This window comes from Triturus cristatus, chromosome 8, assembly GCF_964204655.1.
Source record: "Triturus cristatus chromosome 8, aTriCri1.1, whole genome shotgun sequence".
In the NCBI taxonomy this organism is placed as follows: Eukaryota; Metazoa; Chordata; class Amphibia; order Caudata; family Salamandridae; genus Triturus; species Triturus cristatus.
In genome coordinates, this window is record NC_140591.1 from 962,889,548 (window position 1) to 962,913,522 (window position 23,975).

General features: G+C 46.8%; 1 protein-coding gene across 5 annotated transcripts in view; it reads right to left on the reverse strand.

Annotated features, from left to right (window-relative positions):
- CNKSR2 (connector enhancer of kinase suppressor of Ras 2) overlaps positions 1-23,975 on the reverse strand; it is a 1,692,689-nt gene that overhangs the window by 79,821 nt on the left and 1,588,893 nt on the right. The window lies entirely within an intron of this gene.

Here is a 23,975-nt window from a genome sequence, read left to right on the forward strand (position 1 = left end):
TATCTCTGTCATGTTTATTATCATTGGAATAATAATGATAAATCTTCTTTGCTGGTTAAGTTGTATTTAACATTACTATTCTAGAAATGCCACTTTTATAAATATGGCAATTCTCGCCTCTTAATGCTCTGTGTGCCTGCAGCCTGTCTCCAATACACTTCTGGGGTGGGTGACAACTGGATGTTGTGCATTCCTCTAGACAGCCATACACAAAGGAAGGTTTGGTGCGACCGTGTGGCCATATGCATCCGGATGAGTAATCCTGGCCCTCATTGCCAGCCGACTGGACTTCGGCAAGGCACTGTAGGCACCTCCAAACTCATGCAAAGACTCCAGACGATCCAGAACACAGTTACTAGACTGATCCTAATCCTGCCCAAGAGGACACACATCACCCAGCATTCAATGGCTCTCCACTGGGTCCCTGTCCAGAAGAGATGCCATTTCTGTCCTATGCCTACAAAACCTGCCACGACCAAGGACCTACCTACATGAACCAATGCCTGCACTACAACCGACCTCCCAGGAATCTCCACTCCTCACACCTAGCCCTCGCACAGAGAGCACGCATCCACTGCTCCGCACCAGAGGACTCTCCTTCTTCCACCTCACTGCCAAAACCTGGAACGCCCTTCTCTTCCACCTTCGCACTACACCCCCCCCCTCCCACTTCTGGAAAGGACGCAAGACCTGGGTTTTAGACTGAGACCTGCAGGACAGCGCCTAGATATCCTCTCAGGTGACAAGCTGTGTTATACAAGTACGACTTGATTGATAATTGATAGATTAATGGAAGACAGGAGCTGACACACCTGAATTATCAGTGTCCTGTCCCCCCACAAAGGTGTGCTCACCCACCTGTAGTGAGTCTGGAGCCGGGGCTGGAAAGAGAGGGCCTAATTGCACTTTAAAGCACCTCTTTGAAGTCACCTGCACTTCAAAGGCACAACTGGGTATAAGTACTGGGTCTCTGACCCCCACCAAATCAGACACTTCTGGACCTGTTAAGACACTCTGCCAGGAAGAAAGACTTTTGTGCTGCTACAAGGACTGTCACTTTGCTGGACTACTGCTCTGGACGAACTGATTTTCTGCTCAGGTGCCCTGCTGCCTGCTACCCTGTGTCCCTGCTGAGGAAAAACTGAACTCTTGCTGGAGCCCAGGGTGATCTCCAAGAGCATTCTGCCTTGAATCCACTTTTGAGGTTCAGGGATATCAAAGTCTCACCTCCTGCTTCTGTGCCTTGTCCATTGGAAGTGGACCCAAGAGCTTGCTACAGTGAAACCAACAGATCAATGCATCAACGTTGTTAAGGGAACAGAACCAGCGCATCTCTTCCAGAATCGACTCATTGGAATTGCCGCATCACCGTCACTGCAGTGAGAGACGATCGACGTGTCTCCTCAACTGCGTGTAGAAAACCGGCGCATCGGATTCAGAACGAACACATCTTGGCTCAGGCGATTCATCTTCGGAACCTGTGCATCACCATTGTTGCATGGAGAAAATCAACGCATTACCTTGTCTGTGGGATTGACACTGACGCATCACTCTGCTGCACCCCACATTTCGCGGTTGCAACCAGGTTCAAAGTACTTTGTTCAGCGGGCCCTGCATTGCTCCTGTATTCAGCCCTCTCTCTATCGCAGTCTGCCTGAACTCATGACTTTGCCCCGGTTCAGCGTGACCAGATTGCTCCAATAGAAGCTTATTGCTTAAAAGCACTATTTTTAATTTTCGTTTTTACAAATTCATTTCTAAACTTATACTTATTGGATTTTTGTCATTTTGTTCTTGTTTTTCTATAAAATTATAATCAATTTTTCTAAACTGGCATGGAATCTTTTTCTGGTGTTTTCACTGTGTTACTGTTTAAAATGTTGCACAAATACTTTACACACTGCGTCTTGAGTTAAGGCTGTGTGTTCTGTGCCAAGCTACCAGAGGGTGAGCACTAACCCTGGGAGGACAACTACGCTACGCTCGCGAGGTTTGCGTAGTTTGTGCTACTTCGCGCTACGCGAATTGCATGTGGCACAGTGCAAAATCACGTAGTGTAGTTGGCATTTTTTGCTCGCTCGCGGTCCTCAACATCAAGTTGGCAGCCGTGAGCGAGCAAAATGACATCCCGCCGAGACTTTTTCCTTGTTCGCTATCAGCAACATCAAGTTGCCGATCGCGAGCGTGGAAAATAAACCTCCCGGCGAGATTCTCAACGCGGGGAGGTCAGGTTTCTCATTGCGAGTGGTTGCGTATGCTCGCGACGAGAAACTACCAGTCCGCGTTGAGAAAGCTGCAGCTCGAGTAAAAATCTACTTGAGCGGCAGAAAATGACAGTTCGCACTGTGCAAGATGGCGTTTTCAATTATTGCACAGTGCGGACAAGCATCCGGCATTGTGCAATAATCATCGCGAACAGTGCCCTACGCAGTTCGCGTAGTGCTATGCGTATCTCGCGTAGTGCGAAGTGCACTTTGCGTAGCTACGTGTAGCGCTACTACGAGAACTACGCCTAGGGTTAGTGAGCACAGGTTAATTTATGTTATTTATGTGTCTGACTTACTCTGACTAGGATTGTGGTTCCTACTTGGACAGGGTGCATACCTCTGCCAGCCAGAATCCTAATTCTAACAGTATGAAACTCCAAATGTATTGGTCAAACATACAAGATGCTATAGATGATATTTTTCAGGTCCAGCCCCCCAGATTCCAGAATCATGTACTTTTTTGTGTTGCTAATCTGCTAACATACCACTAGATTCTGAAAAAAGGGAAATTTATGTTGGTAATGCTTTGTCAGCCCAACAAACTATAGCTCTGTACAGGGAAAGGGCAGGCCGCTGGACACAAGGGACTGTTTACCCAGCTTGTGGCATATATTAGGGATAGAGTAGATCACCAGCTCCCTTATAGGAATTATAAAACTGTATTAGTCACATTGAAAGCCTTTTTTTAAAAAAAACATTTGCTATCCTCTGAAATGAGTGAATGAACGTGTCCAAAATATCTAAGAGCACTGAAGATAGTCCATGCGGATCCAGTTCCATAACTGACTCAAAAAAGTTTATATATGATTATAGAAAACTCATTCTGCAAGGATTTAAAGCTGCACTGGTGTTGGAGAGGTGGAGGGAATGGAAGAGTTTGGTGAGAGAGCTTTTAATTTACTTGATTGCACATAGTGTATGTGTCTATTTGGTTATTTTTTCAAATAAATAAATACATTTGAAATATAAAGTCATCATATAATCAGCTATACAAATTGTCCCTCTTAGTTAATTTCACCTCACAAACCTTTTCATATCGAGAAACCTCCAGTGTAGTGTAACATTCATCATTTTTGGTAACATCCACAATATAAAGGGACGCCATTGTCATTCTCCCAGCAAATAAAAGCACTTTAGAAAATATGTTTTGAACTTGGCCTTTTGTTCAAGGTCATCCCAGTACTTTTGCCTTCACTTCTATTTTATGCTGAATGTATTGCTGTTGGCCTTAGGACGTTACCACGGCTAACCAGTGCTAAAGTGCTTGTGCTTTCTCGTCTAAACATGTTAGATTGGCTTATACCCAATTGGCGTATTTAATTTACTTATAAGTGCCTAGTAAAGTGGTACTACATCTTCCCAGGGCCTGTAAATTAAATGCTACCAGTGGGCCTGCAGCACTGACTTTGCCACCCACTTAAGTAGCTCTTTAAACATATCTTAGGCCTGCCATTGCAGCCTGTGTGGGTGCAGTTTTAAACTGCAACTTCGATTTGGAAAATTAATCGTTTGCCAGTCCCAAATCTTCCATTTCAATACATATAAGTCACACCTAGGGTAGGCCTAGCAGAGCGCAGATGGCAGGGTGTAATGTAATTAATAAGCAGGGCATGTTCTTGTACGTTTTGCATGTTCTGGTAGTGAAACACTACTACAAGGCCTGCCTCTCCCATTGGTTAACACTGGAGTTACCATAACACATTTTATAAGTTTAATTTCCAAATGGGAACAGGTAACCCCTTCGTGTTTGGTGTCTTAGGAATCACAATTTAAAATGATATCTTATAGTGAAGTCAGATTTGAAAGTGCAATTCTGAAAATGCCACTTTTAGAAAATAAGCATTTTTGTGCTGTAGCCATTTTGTGCCTGCAGCCTGTCTCTGGCTGGGTGTAGCTGGCAGTTTGGCTTTGTGTATTCCTCATTGATAGCCACACGCAATAGGGAGCTTAGGTGTGACTGGATGGGCCATCACTAACAGGCTGGGAAGGTAGAGATGGGCCCAACCCCACTTACACTTGAATAGGCTGTGTCCTGTCTTCACACAAAGGGCTGCATACCCCATGTAGTTAGTCTGAAGCCAGGGCCAGGAAGGCAGGGCATCTGTGCGCTTCAAAGGCATGCCTCTAGAAGCTTCACCCCACTTCAAAGGCACAACTGCATATACATACAAGACATCAGTCACCAAGGCCCTAATTTATGGGATTTTGGCATAGAGCAGTGCAGCAAGGCACCCTGCTGCGCTACCCAGTGCCAAAGTGAAAGGGCGGGAATGCACTGTATTTATGCAATGCAGTGCATTCCTGTCCTTTCTCCCTGCATTGTCGTGGTTTTGGCAGCCTGTCGCCAATGTAGGCATCCTTGCACCATGTTGTAAGGGTGCCTCTGTTGCATGCAGGATTGTGTTCGTGCAGGAAGGAACGCCTTCCTGCACAAAAACAATCCGGAGAGTTGTTTTCCTCTTTCATGCAGCATACCTAAAAAGAGGAAAAAAACAAGAAAAAATAAACATATTTCTCCTTATTACGCCTCACCTCAGGAGGCGTAGGGATTTGGCACTTCCCCAGGTTTACATGATTTTGTAAATCTGGGGCAACATCAAAATGCATGGGTGTTGCGTGGGAAACCCCACCTCAACGCCCATGGAACGCCTCCTGGGCGCAGAGTAAGGCGACACAGCTATTTCAGCTACATTGCCTTACTCAATATTTATAAGGCCACTCAAAGCCATGCGGGGAGGCTTTGCATGGCTTCATAAATCGGATTCACAGCCCTATGCCATGCTTGTACAACTTAACGTGGTGCAAAAGTGACTCAGGGCTATCATAAATAAGCCCCCAACTCTTCAGTACACTTCTGGACCAGTGGATACTTTGCCAGGAAGAAGGATTGCTGTGCTGCTGAAAGGACTGCCACTCTGCTGCACTGCTGCTCTGAAGGGACTGCTGCACTGCTGTGCTGACCTGCTGCCCACTAGCCTGGAGTAGAACTGGACCTGCAACCTTCTCTTTAACCCAGGACCCTAGAGTGACACGAAGGGCTAGTCTTCTGGCCTCCTAATCGGAGCCTCAGGGACATTAAAAGCTCCCCAACAAGCTCACAGACCCATACGCAGCTTGTTCTTGACCCTAAAGCGCTGTCCCTCAGGTGGTAGACCCTTGGTGTGGCTCAGTGACCTTAAATCAAGATTTTGGGATTTTCTCAACTGCGAATGGGCCTCCTCACACTGAGACCGTGCCGCGCACACCGAAAATCAACGCAAAGTGCTGCCAGCCCGTGTCGTTACACTGCAGCTTCGACCACTCATGGGGGACAGCCAACGCAGAGCTCCAGTATACCTGTGCTACGCACCATGTCAACAGTCTCCTGCAACGCTCTCCTCGCGGCGCTATCCAATGCAAACGGGACTCTTGGCACAAAACTTGAGAAAGTAAGACTTAACCTAGACTAATCTGGTACTGTGTCCGGCCTGAGCGCCATTTGCGGTCTGCCTGAATGTTTGACTTTGACCCCATCCAGTGCAACCAGATAGCCACAGTTGGTGCTTTATGCTTTTAGGTGCTATTTTGCACTTTATTCTTTTAAAATTCATACTTTCGGTTCTATTGAGTGTCTATTTGGTGTTTTCGTCTTGTGTTATTCAGCTCTATTTTCCAACTTGGTGTGGGACTCTTTTTGTGTGAGGTTTTTACTGTTCTACTGTTTGAAGTGTTGCATTCATACTTTACACATTGCCTCTCAGTGAAGCCTGACTGCTCTGTGTCAAGATACCATGTGGTTGAGCACCGGTTATTATGGGGTATGCTTTTGACTTATTCTGACATGGATTGTTGTTGCTGATTGACCAGGGCTCACACCCTAGTCAGGCAATAACCCAATTTCTCATAATATGCCATTCCTTTCAAGCTGGGTGTTGTTCACCCATCACATAAAAACTGTAGACAGGTTACTACAACAATAGCTTTAATAGGCAAATATTGTTGAGCACACTCATCCTGCTACTCTCCCTTCTCCCTTCATAAAGCCACAAACATGATTGTCAGCTCATAAATGTCCCATGAGGCAATGCTGGAGACAAATGATTTTATTAGGGCTCTAAACTGCACGCATTGTACCAACAGTAGCTAATACATCTCACTGTACTTAGAATGAGAATAAAATAAATAGTATTAATATGCATGAAAAGGTTCTAATCCATGTAAGCTTTTCGTGCTGTATTTGTTTGTGTTAATCATTGGCTACTCTGAGTTATGCATTTTACCAATCATATTTGGTATGTAATCAAAGTATATGGACATAGAGTAATAGAATTGCATATCTCTCTCTCTGTCTCTCTCTCTCTCTCAGCCACCAGACTTGCCAGCATTTCTTTCATCAATGAGCAAAGCTGAGACTGGGAAATGGAGTAAAAGTGATCTTTGTGGAAGGACAAACACAAATAGATACTCCAAAACTGTTTGCTCGTGTCCTGTGTAGAACAGCTCATGACTTTAACTCTGCAGCTTATGGAGCTTGTTTACTGTAGTATAGCTTAACCTATACAAGCAAGGAACAACTACAATCCTCCTCCTTAATATAATACTTATTCAGGGACCACAGGAATTCATACCGTTTGCAAATGCGCTATTCAATATCCATTTGTGTGCATAGAAGACCAAGCTATGTGCATGCAAATATGGGGGAAATGTGTATTTCCCCCAAATTTCTGAAAAAGGCAGTGAAATTCATTACTAGTTTATTGTGATGTATTTTGTAACTTTACAATCATACTAATCAATAAAACAATTTCTGAAAAACAATTCCACAGAGGGACTAGCAGATCATGCTGTGCTCCACCTTGTATTATCAGCAGGGGCGTTGCTTGATCAGTGACACTCGAGGCAGGGGTGTGAATGTAAAATGTCCTAATTAAAAAAGCAGAAAGCTCCAGGGTGGAGGGGTATGATGGACTGTTTCCATGAGGAACTAGGTCTGATTTTCATTAGGTAGCTCGAGTGACACATTGGACGACAAACGATGGGTTGGAATGCTACCCTTTCTTCAATTGCCACTTATTAGACTATTTGCAAGCATTCATCCCAACACATTTTGGGTGTTTGATTGCCAGTAGTGTGCCTGAAAATCTGAGACTGGTGCAACCTACTACTTCCAATGTTTGTGAATTCCAAGAATTAGTACATTTGTACCGTTCAAGGAGTACTTATACGGGAGCAGATTGACTACTTTTTTGGCAAACTAGTCACTATGGGACAGATGTACGACCCGTTTTTGGATGTGCAAAAGGGGTTGCGAAACCGTTTGCGCATGCAAAAACGTATTGGGCCATGTACATAGCCTATTTAGCGAGTCGCAATTTTTTTGTGATTCGCTAAATAGATTTTGTGACTGGCTATTTGCAAGGGGCGTTCCCTTTCAAATAGCGAGTCTCAAAACAATGTACTAATGTTTTGCAACCGAGATTGTGGTCGCAAAACACTCCCAATTACGACCTACTTCAAGTAGGTGGTAATGCATTTGTAAATGGGAAGGGGTCCCCAGGTGACTCCTTCCCCTTTACAAATGCATGCGAAATATTTTTTAAGGGCAGGCAGTGGTCCCAGGGACCACTGCCTGCCCTTAAAAAATTAAACAAAAACGATTAATTTTTAAAAAATTTGTTTTTGAAATGCACCTGTTTTCCTTCAAGGAGAACGGGCTGCATTTTAAAAAAAAAAGCGGCTTTATTAAAAAGCAGTCCCAAACATGGTGGTTTGCTGAGCCTAGCAGGCCACCATCCCTGGGAGGGCTGGCATTCACAATGGGTTCGCAAATTGCGAGAGGCTAATTAATATTAATGAGCCTCGCATTTTGCAACCCCATTGGGATTCGCAAAACAGTGGAAATACACTATTGTTCATTTCATTTAGCGTCTCGCAATTTGTGACTCAGAATGTGTCGCAAATTGCGAGGCGCTAAATGAAAGAGTCGTACATCTGGCCCTATATATATTAAAGTTTTGGATCCAAAAAAATAACAAGTTAAAACCGCTCATTGAAATGAGGACGAGAAAAAACAAAACAAACGTAACAGATCTGAACTCCAAGCCCCCAGACCAAACTACCAAGCCAAGAATGCATTTGGATGGTGTCACATTCCAAACACCCCCCTGAAGCTACGCCCCTGCCCGTACCACCTGGGCCTGGTAGTGCTCCCTTGGAACTCATGGCTAAGGTTAAGTGCAGCACAACGCCCTGGAGTCCCTACCCTGGGATCACTTATTTTAAATGAATTTCACTGCATGTATTCCTCGTTGCCTCGGCTACAAGAAGCCTTGGTGGTAAAATTGTAAAATCAGTGAATGTAGGCTGAATTCCATGTTTCCAGTCATCGCCTTTGCACATCATTTTATCAAATGACTGACGCCCTCATACACTAAACCACATGCGGAAACAGAGGTAGGTGCACCAGCAAGTTAATAAGGTGAGCTGAGTACGTGCCGAGTCAAGATCCTGGCTAGGCTCTAAGAGTTGGTGCACAAGTCAAGCCATGAAAATATTTAAACTGTATATTGTGCAACAAACGTAACATAAAACTAGGATACAGTCCCTTCAAAATCCACAAAATGAATTTCTTTAACATGCTGAAGGGTTTCACATTAGTCCATCAGATTATATCACTGCAGAGACACATTTATTAAAAGTGTATTTACAAACATTCATGGCTTGTCTCCCAACGTCAATGCCACTAGTGAACCAAGAGGCAAGTTATAGTCATGTAAACTCTAAACGTGATCTATATTCTATTAAGTCAAACATAAAAGCTGCTTGTACGACACACATCCTGATTTCAAGCATTTAAAAGTACTCTCATATGTGATATTAAAGAAAAAGGAGACTCTGTAAAATAAAACATTTGCCTAGGATCACAACATTTGGAGAAGCTGGTAAACTGGTATTGATCCCAGGTTATTTGGTTTCATGTTTTGAAATTCAGCCTCCAGATAAATATCTTTTGACTCTGCTATCTCTTCCAGTTTACACCAAGGGTCACTGTCTTTAATTCTTGAAAGAGACGAAAAACCATCACAGACAGAGCAGACCCAAATTAGGGACCCCAGTCAAAACAAATAAGCAAAGAATGCATTTATTTGGGGGTTGTCACACCCCAAACACCCCCTGAAGCTAGGCCCCTGGTTACCATAGACAATATCCAACCATTCAGGAAGCTTCCTATTATATTTTTCTTTAGTTATGTGTAAGGCCTAGCTGCAGACATTCACAACAGAGTGCTGTACATTTGCTATAAATGGTCCTTAGCCCCCAGCACACTCCTCTTTTCTTAAAAGAGATTCCCAACGTTGGTTTTCAAGTACAATTCCTCTGTCCTTTGCCCAAGTTGGCTCCTTAATTCCATTATTAAAAGTTGCTTGTACCTAGATTCAATTAATTTGGAAGGAAATATAATCTTAATTTTCATAGGTTTACCAATGGCAACTTAAAAATATACAATTGTTTATACCTACACATAAACTGATTGGGTCAGCCTAACCAAGCGTCTAATCACATTTATGGATTTAAAACCTGCTCCATCTTCCACTGTACCAAACTGTCAGATCACAGGGTTTTTTCCCTATTTCCTACATATACTGGTCCATGGAGCTTTTTCCTCTTTCTTCCACTTAATACCAGGGCTACCTGCCACCCTCTCTAAACTGACCTTTTGGTTATTACTCAACTCTTATGAAGCAATCATCCGGCAAGCCTTCCAACTGGCTACTATTTCTCAATAATTCCCGTTATTAACTTAACCTTAAATGGCACCATTTCAACATGGCTTGGACAATGTCTCTGAAAGCTTTTAGCGGAATGGAGAGTTTACATGTTTTGAGGAGGTGGAGATGAAATGTGGTTGTTTCACTAGTTTGATGACTTAGAAATATTTTTATTTGTGGTGAATCATAAGGATTTTGCAGTGGGAACCAAGGTAGGAGTTATGTTTAGGGCAGTAAGACTCAAGAACCAGTTACGGACTGGAGAAGGTGTCGTTTGTGTGTGGAAGTGGTGGGATTCCACTTAGCTGTGCTTAATTTTGTGATTTTTCAGGAGTATTTGTAGTGTGATGATGTTGGATGGTTTTAATCTAAAGTTATCTATTTTCACAAAGGAGAGTTCAGAAAAGATTAGATCTAATTCAGAACCATGTCATCTATACCCATTCTTGTGAAGAGTATTTTAAGGGTGGGCTCAATGCTGAACAATGCTGATAAGTCTAACAGCACCAGAAGACAGATGTTTCTTTTATCCATCATCTGAACAGTATCCTGTAGGACATTGTGGTGTGCTAATTCCATACTGAATTTCAGATGGAATGCTGATTGTTAGGAGTTAAGGAGCTAGTTCTTGGAAATTTGAGAGACACATTGTGTGTCAACTTTTTTTTCTAAGTTTTTATCAAAGGACCGGTTTGGGGTCAGGTCTCAAGTTATGGAAGTCTTTGGAGACCAAATATGACTATTTGAGCAAGATAGAGATTTGTCTGGACTTGGGAGAGGAGTCTTTCTTGAGTGATGTTTTGTTGATGACATTGAGGAATAGGGGGACAATGTCCTTGGTGCTTGTTTTTAGATTAGCACAGATGAGGCTGTCCATGAACATGGAGAGAATCCATGCTGCAATGATCTGTAGGGTGGTGTCTATATGGATTTGATTAAATATTGGCACTATGTGAGGTGAAAATCTGGTGAAAGAGCAAAACATTTGGCATTTAATGTAATAAATAATGAAACTGCATGTTTTGTCTCATTTTATCCTCCAAAACTTGGAATAGGAAGTATTTTGTTTTAGTTAAAAAATGCTATTTGTTTTAATGATAGAACATACAAGCAGGTATCATTGGGATACAAGTGAATGTTAGGCAAATAAATCGATAGTGCATAGCATATGATATACAGTTATGTACAAAATGCTGTGGGTTTGAATACAATTATAAAAATGATACCAATGAAGGTAGGGTAAGCAAATCAATAGTGCAGACAATTTGATATACAAGTTACAAACATGAAGAAGCTGTGGGTCTGAAAACACTCATAAAATCGATCCCTACTAAGAGACTAGGAGATTACACAGATAAATGGGTACTGTTAGAGTCGGGGATCTCTGGTTGGCGCAAGGTTGCCCTTGTGTCAAGCAGGAACCCTCTCCTCCACGTCAGGGCGCAGGATAACCCCTCGCGAATGACCCTTGCTCACCCTCTAGGTGCGTGGCGTGAGCAGCCAAGGCGATTCCTCAGGCGTTGTTGGTTAAGCACTCACAATTGTACACACAGTAAATACATTAATCCCCCCAGAAACGGACACCAGACTTGGATATATATAAAAATACGATTCTTTATGTAAAAATAAGGTATATATATCTCAACAGACTTATCACAAGACCAATAACGTTTTCGCTAGGCCACCAGGTTATGCAGTAGGCAAATGTTCTGGGGTTGTAGGTTTCCAAATGGATAGTTCGTAGTCTCTTTACTTGTAGTTCCAGTACTCACAGAGATCGGTTCCTGCGAACGGGGAAATAAGGCGTTGCGGGCCCCGAGCCCGATACTGGAACTTCTTTCGTGATGTGGAGAGTCGGCACAGGTCGGTGCGACTCTCAGCTTGGGAAGTGTTCTTGGGTCCTCAATCAGCAGGTGTGGGCACGTAGGCAGGCGCGGCCAGCGACCCTTTAGCACGGCGGTGCAGGAGGGTCTCCACAGCGGGGGCGGCGCGGCCTGAGATGTCCGAGGATAGCGAAGCGGGGTCACAGGGCACAGTCAGTGCAGCTGGATGACCCGGCGGGGATCACAGTCGTCGGACGGCTTCCGGCAGGAGGGGTGATAGCGCGTTCAGCGCGCTCCAGTAGCAGGCGGTGACAGGGATGCAGGCGGCCTGGCCCGGGGACAGAGAGCGGCTCGGGACGGAGCGGGGCTCTCACGGGTTGGAGGCAGGCGAGCTTCTGAGTGTCACGGCCCTAGGAGGGGCGATGAGGGGCGCAGTCTCTTTTCCAGCGGGATGCCCACACGGCTCGAATTGGAGGATGAGCAAGAAGCACAGAGAACCCACTGTTCCTGGGGTTCAGTTCAGGGGGCAAGCTCAGATCAAGCCCTTGGAGAATGTTCAAGCACAAAGTAGCAAAGTCTTTTCAGTAAGTCTCTTCCTCTCCTCTCTCAGCAAGGCAAGCAGCAGGCCAGCTCCTCCGGCGTCTTCTTCTCCTTCTAGTCGGGCAGAGGTTCTTTGTGGTAAACAGGATTCTGATTTCTTAGGAGCCAGGCTCCTACTTTTATACCTTGATTCTTTTGTTCTTTAGCGCCAGGGGGCCTAGGCCTGGCTCAGTCCAGTTCTGGAGCACTGTGTTATGGTGACTCTGCTCTTTCCTTTCAGCAGCAGGGCAGAGACATCAGCCGCCCCACAGGGGGCGGCGCCGGCTTTGTGGTGGCAGAGCACAGGTCTATTCAAGAGTCAAGGTGTACTCCTCCCACCCATCCTGGTGTAATCTCTCTACCCACCACCTGGCAGCCAACCTGTCTCTGGGGATCCCCCCACCCTGCTCCTTACTGTTGCTAGGCAGAACACACACACACACAGCAGAGGCGGACTGAGATGGTCAGGTCAGTAAATACTAACTTTCTAAAAGTAGTATTTACAAACCCAGGATATTAAAATAAACTTGACTACAAGAAGTATTTTATTATTCTGAGTTCAGGCATACTAAACTTGACACTCTACCATGCTCTCTGAGTCCACTGGGGTCACAGCGTTGGCGTGATCCCAGCAGCCCATTCTGGCCTATGGAGAGCAGGTAGCCTTCAATAGTGAAGAACGAAAATGGCTGTAATTCACTACTAAGACATGCCACACACATCAGGGCAGGTCCTACCTTATGCCTACAATGCACCCTGCCCGTGGGCCTACCATAGGGGTGACTAACATGAGGCAAAGGGAAGGTTTGGAGGCTGGCAAGTGTGTGCACTTGCCCAGCCAGCATGACAGTACCAGACTGCACGCAGGTTCTGCAGTGGCAGACCCTAGACACATTTTACAAGGCCGCTTCCGTGGGTGGCACAACCAGTGCTGCAAGCCCACCAGCAGCATTCGTATTTACAAGCCCTGGCACTCCTGGTGCACTTTACTAGGGGCTGATAGTAAACCGAATAAGCCAAACATGGACACCAATCAATGTATACATTTTACCATAGGGAGAGCATATGCACCTTAGCACTGGTCAGCAGTGGTAAGGTGCCCAGAGTCATAAAACAGCCAACAACAGGTCAGAAAAAATACAGGAGGAAGGCAAAAAGTTTAGGGATGACCCTGCAAAAAGGGCCAAGTCCAACACAACCCCCTTCCAGCCAAAACGCAGGGTAGACCAATCACCACCGTGATGGTCTTCCCTGCTTGGGGCGATAGAACAAGGACCTGGCCCGCAACTGCAGGGGCAGACTCCATTTCTACGCCAATCTGAACCTATCGGACTACCTCTGTCCATACTCTCAGGGCCCACCAAGCCAATCCATGGGGAACCCTTCTCCTCACCTGTGGACACCACCTGTGCAGTACCTAACCTTAACTGGCCCACAGGTGTGTCCCAACAGACAGACAGCAAAATGCTACAGTGGCCACTGACAGTAGTCAGGGATGAGACCCAGGCCGTATGCTTCTCAGGGCTCTCAATCCTCTGTGGCGCCAGGGAGCGGGGGGCAGTAGCCCCAGGTGCTTGGCACCCTTTGTCCATTCTCCCCCTTGTCAGGCCTGGTATGACATCCTGGCACTGACCCACCAGCCCCAGGACTGTACCCGGCGGCTGGACCCAAGACTGTGGTGGCCTCTCCCACACCCAGTCCTTCTCCTTGGGGCTCTGTACCCTCCCACCTGGAGTGGTACCCCCTTCCAGAATTGCCAGGGCACCTGGGGCAGGTGTCCTGCACAATTCGCCCACCAGTTCAGGGGTTCTATCCGGCAACTGGGCGTCCAGGTCAGGGGGGACACCCTGAACCTGGCCCTCCAACCTGGGGTCTAAACCCTTCAGTTGAGCCGGGGTCAGAGGTGAGGACTCCCTCCCTCTGCACCCCCTTCCAGAGTACTGCCCACCCCCAACTGGTGTGGTACCCACAGAAGCAACATGGGTCAGGACACTGATTACAGTGGTCCCACCCTCCAGGTCAGACAACACCTGAACCTGGCTTCCCAACCCTGGGACCAACCCACGCGGCTGAACGCTCGCCTGGCGCACCAGGACTTCCCGGGGAGCACGCATGCCCCCCCTGAGGGTGACACAGAACTCCTGTGTCGCGTGACAGTCTTCCTGGTGCTGATCTCCCGACCCCTGTCCATCCGACAGTGCCTGAAGATCCCCCAGGACAGAAGTGGTGTCACCATGGTCATTCACCGGCGACGCAGCCCTTCTGGCTGGCCCCTGACCCACTGGTTCTTCCACTGGGGACTCTTTCCCCCTCTCACCCCTCAATCTGGACCTCTGCACCCTCCCAAATGGAGCGGTACTGCCAGACACCAGGAATGATGGAGGTCTGATTACAGACACTCCTAGCTCACCAGACACTAGGGGATCCCGTACGACGGGCGGCCCATCAGGACAGCCTAGGCTCCCCGCCTGGTGTTCCCTTAAAGAACCATCCAGGCTCTGAGACTGGGTTTCGGGCACCTGGGGGCACGCAGCCCCACACTCACTCCTTCTCCACTGAGACAGGACGTGAGCCCCTACACCCCTCCCACTACCATGGGACCTAGCTGGGCTACTCTGCACCACTTCCACCACTCTGGGTTGGAAGATACCTGAGCCACTCCCCACAGGGTCACTCCCCAATGCCTCTCCAGACCCTCTGGAATCCACCAAAAGGTCTGCCTCCAATGTGGGTTCTCTGCGGTCAGAGAACTCACCCTCACACAGGTGTTGGCATAGCTCTGGAAAACAGGGACTTACAATATGCTCTCCCACAATTGGATCACACAGCCCCCTAGCAGGGTTAACCAAACTATCCTTCACCTTACCATCCAGTGCCTCACACACGTACTCCACACCACTCTCCTGAGACTGGCAAGACAGTATCTGACTGTCTCTGTCCCACAACCCACACTCTTCTGGGCGGTCTTCACACTCACCCACCAGGACTTCAATGTTGGGGGAACCCCTCTCCCTGTACCTCTCAGCTATAGTCAGTAGAGTGTCCCTCCCTCCACTAGGACTATGAACCCCTGCGCCAGTTACCCTATTCCCTTCAGGGATACTGCGCAATACTGGAGCTACCTCATGCCCTTGAACCTCCTGGTGTATGTTAACCCCCTCCTTCAAGTCAGGCGCCATATCTCTGGGTGTGCGTACTACTCTCTCAGCACTGTAAAACTCAATATTGCTGCCACCAGAGGGAGAGCGGTCTAAACTCTTGATCTTGAGATCCAACTCCCTCATTTTTAGGTCATGATCCATTTGGCGTTGTTGTGCCTCCACGGCCAACTTCTGCTTCTCCATTTCTATTTGTCCTGCCAACTTTGCCATCTCCATTGCATGCGCCCTGTCTGCTGCCCTGTCTGCCAGCTCCTCTGGCGACCGGACTCTGCTGGGCTCCTCAAGGTTGTCGGGTGGAACGATGTCCCCCGCATTCCGTGGGTCTCGTGGCTCCTTCCAGGCTCTCAACGCCTTGGTGTACTGGTTCTTCCTCTTGAATCCAGCATGGGGAACTCGGAATTTTACACTGTAGCCTTTCAATTGCTCCATCGTGTAGCCTTCCAGTCTCTCCCAATCCACCTCATCTATTCCAGAAATCACAGAGAGCGCTCTTCCAGCAGAGAGTGAGCCAGGCATGGTTGCAGTAATGGCAGATGTCTCAACAAAGTTCAAAAATGAAAACCTGTGGCTGCGTTACTTGGTCTGCTCTCACTATCTGGCGATTAATAATTCACTGTATGCAAATTACAAGTGCAAATCCGAAATCCCAACCGCTGCCAACAATGTTAGAGTCGGGGATCTCTGGTTGGCGCAAGGTTGCCCTTGTGTCAAGCAGGAACCCTCTCCTCCACGTCAGGGCGCAGGATAACCCCTCGCGAATGACCCTTGCTCACCCTCTAGGTGCGTGGCGTGAGCAGCCAAGGCGATTCCTCAGGCGTTGTTGGTTAAGCACTCACAATTGTACACACAGTAAATACATTAATCCCCCCAGAAACGGACACCAGACTTGGATATATATAAAAATACGATTCTTTATGTAAAAATAAGGTATATATATCTCAACAGACTTATCACAAGACCAATAACGTTTTCGCTAGGCCACCAGGTTATGCAGTAGGCAAATGTTCTGGGGTTGTAGGTTTCCAAATGGATAGTTCGTAGTCTCTTTACTTGTAGTTCCAGTACTCACAGAGATCGGTTCCTGCGAACGGGGAAATAAGGCGTTGCGGGCCCCGAGCCCGATACTGGAACTTCTTTCGTGATGTGGAGAGTCGGCACAGGTCGGTGCGACTCTCAGCTTGGGAAGTGTTCTTGGGTCCTCAATCAGCAGGTGTGGGCACGTAGGCAGGCGCGGCCAGCGACCCTTTAGCACGGCGGTGCAGGAGGGTCTCCACAGCGGGGGCGGCGCGGCCTGAGATGTCCGAGGATAGCGAAGCGGGGTCACAGGGCACAGTCAGTGCAGCTGGATGACCCGGCGGGGATCACAGTCGTCGGACGGCTTCCGGCAGGAGGGGTGATAGCGCGTTCAGCGCGCTCCAGTAGCAGGCGGTGACAGGGATGCAGGCGGCCTGGCCCGGGGACAGAGAGCGGCTCGGGACGGAGCGGGGCTCTCACGGGTTGGAGGCAGGCGAGCTTCTGAGTGTCACGGCCCTAGGAGGGGCGATGAGGGGCGCAGTCTCTTTTCCAGCGGGATGCCCACACGGCTCGAATTGGAGGATGAGCAAGAAGCACAGAGAACCCACTGTTCCTGGGGTTCAGTTCAGGGGGCAAGCTCAGATCAAGCCCTTGGAGAATGTTCAAGCACAAAGTAGCAAAGTCTTTTCAGTAAGTCTCTTCCTCTCCTCTCTCAGCAAGGCAAGCAGCAGGCCAGCTCCTCCGGCGTCTTCTTCTCCTTCTAGTCGGGCAGAGGTTCTTTGTGGTAAACAGGATTCTGATTTCTTAGGAGCCAGGCTCCTACTTTTATACCTTGATTCTTTTGTTCTTTAGCGCCAGGGGGCCTAGGCCTGGCTCAGTCCAGTTCTGGAGCACTGTGTTATGGTGACTCTGCTCTTTCCTTTCAGCAGCAGGGCAGAGACATCAGCCGCCCCACAGGGGGCGGCGCCGGCTTTGTGGTGGCAGAGCACAGGTCTATTCAAGAGTCAAGGTGTACTCCTCCCACCCATCCTGGTGTAATCTCTCTACCCACCACCTGGCAGCCAACCTGTCTCTGGGGATCCCCCCACCCTGCTCCTTACTGTTGCTAGGCAGAACACACACACACACAGCAGAGGCGGACTGAGATGGTCAGGTCAGTAAATACTAACTTTCTAAAAGTAGTATTTACAAACCCAGGATATTAAAATAAACTTGACTACAAGAAGTATTTTATTATTCTGAGTTCAGGCATACTAAACTTGACACTCTACCATGCTCTCTGAGTCCACTGGGGTCACAGCGTTGGCGTGATCCCAGCAGCCCATTCTGGCCTATGGAGAGCAGGTAGCCTTCAATAGTGAAGAACGAAAATGGCTGTAATTCACTACTAAGACATGCCACACACATCAGGGCAGGTCCTACCTTATGCCTACAATGCACCCTGCCCGTGGGCCTACCATAGGGGTGACTAACATGAGGCAAAGGGAAGGTTTGGAGGCTGGCAAGTGTGTGCACTTGCCCAGCCAGCATGACAGTACCAGACTGCACGCAGGTTCTGCAGTGGCAGACCCTAGACACATTTTACAAGGCCGCTTCCGTGGGTGGCACAACCAGTGCTGCAAGCCCACCAGCAGCATTCGTATTTACAAGCCCTGGCACTCCTGGTGCACTTTACTAGGGGCTGATAGTAAACCGAATAAGCCAAACATGGACACCAATCAATGTATACATTTTACCATAGGGAGAGCATATGCACCTTAGCACTGGTCAGCAGTGGTAAGGTGCCCAGAGTCATAAAACAGCCAACAACAGGTCAGAAAAAATACAGGAGGAAGGCAGAAAGTTTAGGGATGACCCTGCAAAAAGGGCCAAGTCCAACAGGTACAGAGCCAATGTAACTTGTATGCTTACTAACTATCAAGTGTTTATTTATACAAGGTGTATATCATAAGCGTGTATCACAACAAAAGAATAAAAATGCAGAGGAAACGGGGGGGGGTGTTGAGGTGGGGAGGAGGATATCTGGGACTTGGGTATGAGTGAGAGTTCAGGCTCAGTAACTTGTCTGATACTGAGCTTAGAGCCCATTGGTACTTAGTTATATTCATTTATCTAGGGATCACCTTAATGCAATGGAGAGTGGGGGGATGGACTGGAGTTTGGACTGTGAGCTATGTGCACCTCCAAGATGCGAGAACCATGCCCACAATGTGTGATGGGAGAAATGGTTAAATGATTTCCATTTGGAAAGGATGACTTTTTAATGCAAGGGTCAGTAAGAGGTCATAGCGATATCATTTTCCTTTAGGCTCAGAGAGGTCACAGAGGCCCTGGGACCTAGTGCTTCCTTGGAGAAGCTCAGTGTTATGGGTATGTTAAATATAGCTGACAGCTGGCTATGTATCGGGGGCCAGTATGAGTCAAGAAGTTAGCATTCAAAGAACATGTATTGGTGTGAGCCTGGTTCTAGGTTGCAATTCAAGCAGTTGCCATTTTCACGCAAGTTTAACTTATGTAATTTGGATGGGTTCCAGAGCAGGAGATTCATTGTAAAGAAGTTGGATATTATAAGAGGGGGCAATATTGTTAAATGTGTAGAATTTACCAATCTTTTGTCAGTTTTCATCTGTGATGTGGTCAAATAAATCTGAGTTGAATTTTTTTGCCTATTTTGTGTGTAATATTGAATTTTGCGTTAGATGTGGGTCGGATAGGGATTTGTAGATTCTTGAGGCAAAATGTCCTGAATAGTGCCATGCAGCAAGTTGGGCAGAGAGTGCTTAATAAAGTTGAGCTGGGATCATTTTACTTTAGGAAGCTGTAAAACTCTAAATTAGAAAGGTTGTGTGTTTTAGCCAACTCTGAATTTGTTTTGTTGCATGACATTTGTGGGGTATAACGTTTTTCATAAAAATCTTTAAAGTAACTCTTTGGTTTTAAATTTCGGAGAACCATCTTGGGCCATGATATGTGTGATTTACTTGTTAAGGTTTTTGAATTGGAGAGTGGTGGAAAGCATTTTGCTGGCTCTGTTGCGAAATAGAAGTTGTTTCGATTTTTGAGCATGCACACATAGGAATGCCCATTTACTGACAATGGAGTTATAGGTGTATTTTAATTGTTTGGTGTCCTCGAGTAGGGACCTTTTGTTAGAGTGTCTAAACGTTTCCTTCTCATTTTTTATTGTCTGCCTAGAGATTGTAGTGTTCTCTTAATTTTGCCATTTTCCTGGACATATGTTTAATAATTTGCCCTCTTATGGCACATTCAAACACTTGCCATAGAGGTTTTGTTTGTAACATATTTTTATTGCCATTTTTCACATTCTTACAGTAATGACCATCTTACATTTATCCACTTTACTATAGAGTATCGCATAAACTGTGTACCAGTTCCATCCCACCGACTTCCATCTTACTATACATCACGTACAGAGAATGGCTCGTATAACATATACATTAAGAATAAATTGTCTTGGAAACTATCTCCTGATAAAGTTCTAGCCGTCACAAAATTTTCTGCCATTTTCTTGTACCTATATATCTGATGTTACGGTCTATTTCAAGCAGGAGCTCCAACGGGGAGATCTCACTGATTGTGCCTTTTTGAAAAATAGCAAATAGTTAACAAACATATGCAGGGTGGCAAGTTATCTTCCAGGATCAGAAAAGAAAATACCAGTCTAGATGTGTTTAACATTGGTTAGGCATGGATTGGATGAGCATTCCAACCATCAAATGACAGCTCACGTATTCCGAACACTACATCATACAGATAGGCTACCAGGAATAGCTATCTTCCATGTCCTCAGTATCATCTTAACCCTCATAATCTGCCCTCAGGTGTCTATAATTCTCCCTGCTTATTCTAGTTTTGTATGGCATGTCAGCTCTCCCCTCCATCCCCTCAGGCATTGTTTCACATCAATCACTGGTTTGGGACCTATCCTGGAGATTATCGTCAGAATCATGTTACCACCCCGGGTGCTCCCACGTATCCAAAGTCTCCCTCCATTACGCTGCAATGGGGTGCCTCCACAAGCCCCTCGCCTCCTCCCTAATCAATGCCCTTCCCTCTGCTCCTGCCCAATGCATCAAGTCTTGTCTCCAGGTCCCCACTACCGGGCCCGCTGCAGACTTCCAGCCCATGGCTATCTTCCTTCTGGACAGGACCAGGGCCAAGTCTATAAATCTGTTCCCAACCTTCCGCTTAGGCGGACGACGGAAAAGTCTCAGTAGGCAGATCCCAACCATAGAACAGAGTGTGTGCCCCAGTGTTGCATTCACCTATGCCACCATCTCATCCCAAAACGATCTCAGACCAGCACATGCCCATGTCATGTAAACAAAATTTGTGTTTTGACCATTACACCTAGGGCAGCAGCGGGCTACACCACCACAGGCAACTCTTAGCTCATGTAGTGTCATTTAAGTCATGTGGAAGTAATTAAACTGTGTATATTTCAACCTGGTGTTAAGAGAAACCGTTCTGTGGTAAGCTAGTACTCTGTTCCATTCCGGATTGGAGAGCTCCTTCCCCAGAGTCGGCTCCTAATGTTCACGCAGTCGCGTCAGGAGGGTATGGGTTGTTTCTGACAGAGATCAGTATAACCACTTAACCAAGTGACCAGTTGTTCCTAGAGTTAATAAAGAATGCAACACCAAGTGCGTTTAAGGCTCCTCTCTACATCCACCCCATAATTTCCGGAATGCACGTATTAACACCTCGTTTTGGAGGAACTGGCCAGGGTGGCGTCCTGCATCTACCACTGAGTCATTGAAAGGAATAAGAGTATTCTGGTGGCAAAGATCTCCCACAGTATCAAGTCCCATCTCAGTACAGGTTGTCAGCTGCTCAGTTGTAAATATAGAAATCGGATCCCAATAAGGCAGCCCAACTAATGGCAGAACCGGGGAGTATGAGGGGGGGCCGGCCGTCCTCGCCACCACCCGACTCTAGCATCGTACAGCTGTGCTCAGCAACGGTTCACTGCCGGATCAAGCATTTTAGCCAGTAACCCTGTAGAGCCCACCTCCCGCTCTGCTTGATCTATGTCTTTCACCACATCCCCTCCAACCATTTTGCAATCCACTGTAGTTGGGAGGCAAAAAAATATAACAAAAAATTTGGAGCTCCCAAGCCTCCTTCCTTTACGGGACGCTGCAAAGTTGTTAAGGACACTCTGCACCTACCCGTGTCCCAGATCAGGTCCCTCAATGAAGAATCCTGTTGGCGAAACCAAATAAGTCTAACTTTTAGGCCCGATACCCGCTCAAACTTCCCCAGTAGTTCAAGAGCTGTGGCTGTTCCGTCCATTGCATCTGCCAGATAAATCAGAAGATTATTTGCGTATAGGGAGATGATATGTTTGTGCCCTCGTATAGGCACCCCTTTTCTCTCTCCGCCCTTCCTGAACTAGCTAGTGGCTCAATTGCTTGGGAAAACAGGAGCGGTGATGAGGGCAACCCTGTCTAGTACCCCGGGAGATTCTGTATTGCTGGGACACGGTCAAGTCTGTTCAAACCCATGACGTAGGGCCTTCATACAATCATTTCACCCATTTACTGGTACGAGAAACAAGCAGCTGGGTTGCAGAAGACTGCACCGCCAAGACAAGTCACAAAAAGTAGTTCAATATTGCCCGCCTCAGATGGCCAGCTGCCATATGACCACAAATCACAATATTTTTCACAGGGGTATGAGAGGCAATATATTAAAAAGTTCTGCAGTATGTACATCAAGTATAAACAAGGAAACGGTAATCTGCCTCCTTTGGGCCGATCCGTGGTAGGGATATTGAAATTTGTATAAGAAGTAGTGTTCCATGTTCGGCCAGTTATCAGCGCCGGTCCGTCCTCGTTGGTAATGGGCGTACACCCATTACCAACGAGGACGGACCAGCGCTGATAACTGCCCGAACACGGAACACTACTTCTTATATAAATTTCAATATCCCTACCACGGATCGGCCCAAAGAAGGCAGATTACCGTTTCCTCCTACACCTTGGATCGCCTCAGTTATAATACTAAGTGGTTTCTATAGCTCAAACTTTCTCAGTCACAGCACGGACCAAACCAACCATTGACGTAAACTTAACCAGAGGCGCTCCAACTTATACTTGACTTGCCCGGAAGAAGCCCATGTCTGGGCGAAATGCGTTGGCTGTTTTGAACCTCAAGTGCATCACGAAAAAACACAACTAAGGAATACAAGCAAAGACGTGGACTCATTAATTGTTTATACTTGATGTACATACTGCAGAACTTTTTAATATATTGCCTCTCATACCCCTGTGAAAAATAATTTCACCCATTTCAGCCATTCATCCCTAAAACCAATCTAACGTTTGGTCTCAAACAAATAATCCCACCGCATGGTATTGAAGGCCTTCTCTAGGTCAATTGATAAAAAGGCCGCCCGTGGGAGAGAGTGGACCTCTGGGTGAAATAGAACCGAGTATAGTCTCAGTAAATTAATATATGTATTCCGAGAAGGGATACAGCCATTTTGAACAGGGTGGACTAAGGTACAGATGTGTAGGAGTAAACGAAGCGCCATTATTTTACCAAGGAGTTTAAAATCCATGTTAAGCATGGAGAGCAGGCGGTAGTATGCTGTGGAAGCCCCTGGGGTTGTGGTCTTGAGGAGAGGGATCACTGCTACATCGGGTAAGGAGTCCGGAAGCTGCCCCAACCGTAGAGATTCAGCATATAGGGCCGCTTATCTAGGAGCCAACGCCAGGGTATATGCAGTGTAGAATTCTGCCGGGAGGCCATCTGGGCCCAGAGTCTTCCCAGTAGCCATTACACAGAAGATGGACAACTCGCAACTCGGACTTCATGTTCTGTCACTGGCCCGCCCAGTGCCTCCCCGTCCTGGAGGTCTAACTTCTGGAGCGCCAACTCTCTCAGAAAGTCTATCTGCTCCCAGGGATCGGGGCAGCATTCATTATAAGCCCTTGTAATAGTCGTAGAACAGAGCGTTAATCACTTCAGGATCATAAACAATACCACCACCCCTATTCCTCACCTGCGTTATTGGAGACCCCCGGGATTCCGGTCAGACTAGCCAAGCCAACGAGCGCCCCAGCCTACGTTCCTCCTCCTGTACTTTTGTGAGGTATTCTCTGTAATCATGGCACCAAAGCCACTCTAGAGCTGCACTATAAAGTGTTCGCAAGTCTCTGAGGCCCTCCAGTTCCTCGGACTCTGTTCCCTGCGCTTTTCTCAGCTGATTCAATTTATCCTCTAGTGTCTGTATTCTAAATGTAATTTCCGTTGGGCCCCTATTGATTGTCCTAGACTATGGCCACGTACCCCCATTTTAAATGCCTCCCATTCCACTAGTCTTGCGACGCTGTCTGCGTCTTATCTAAAAAATAA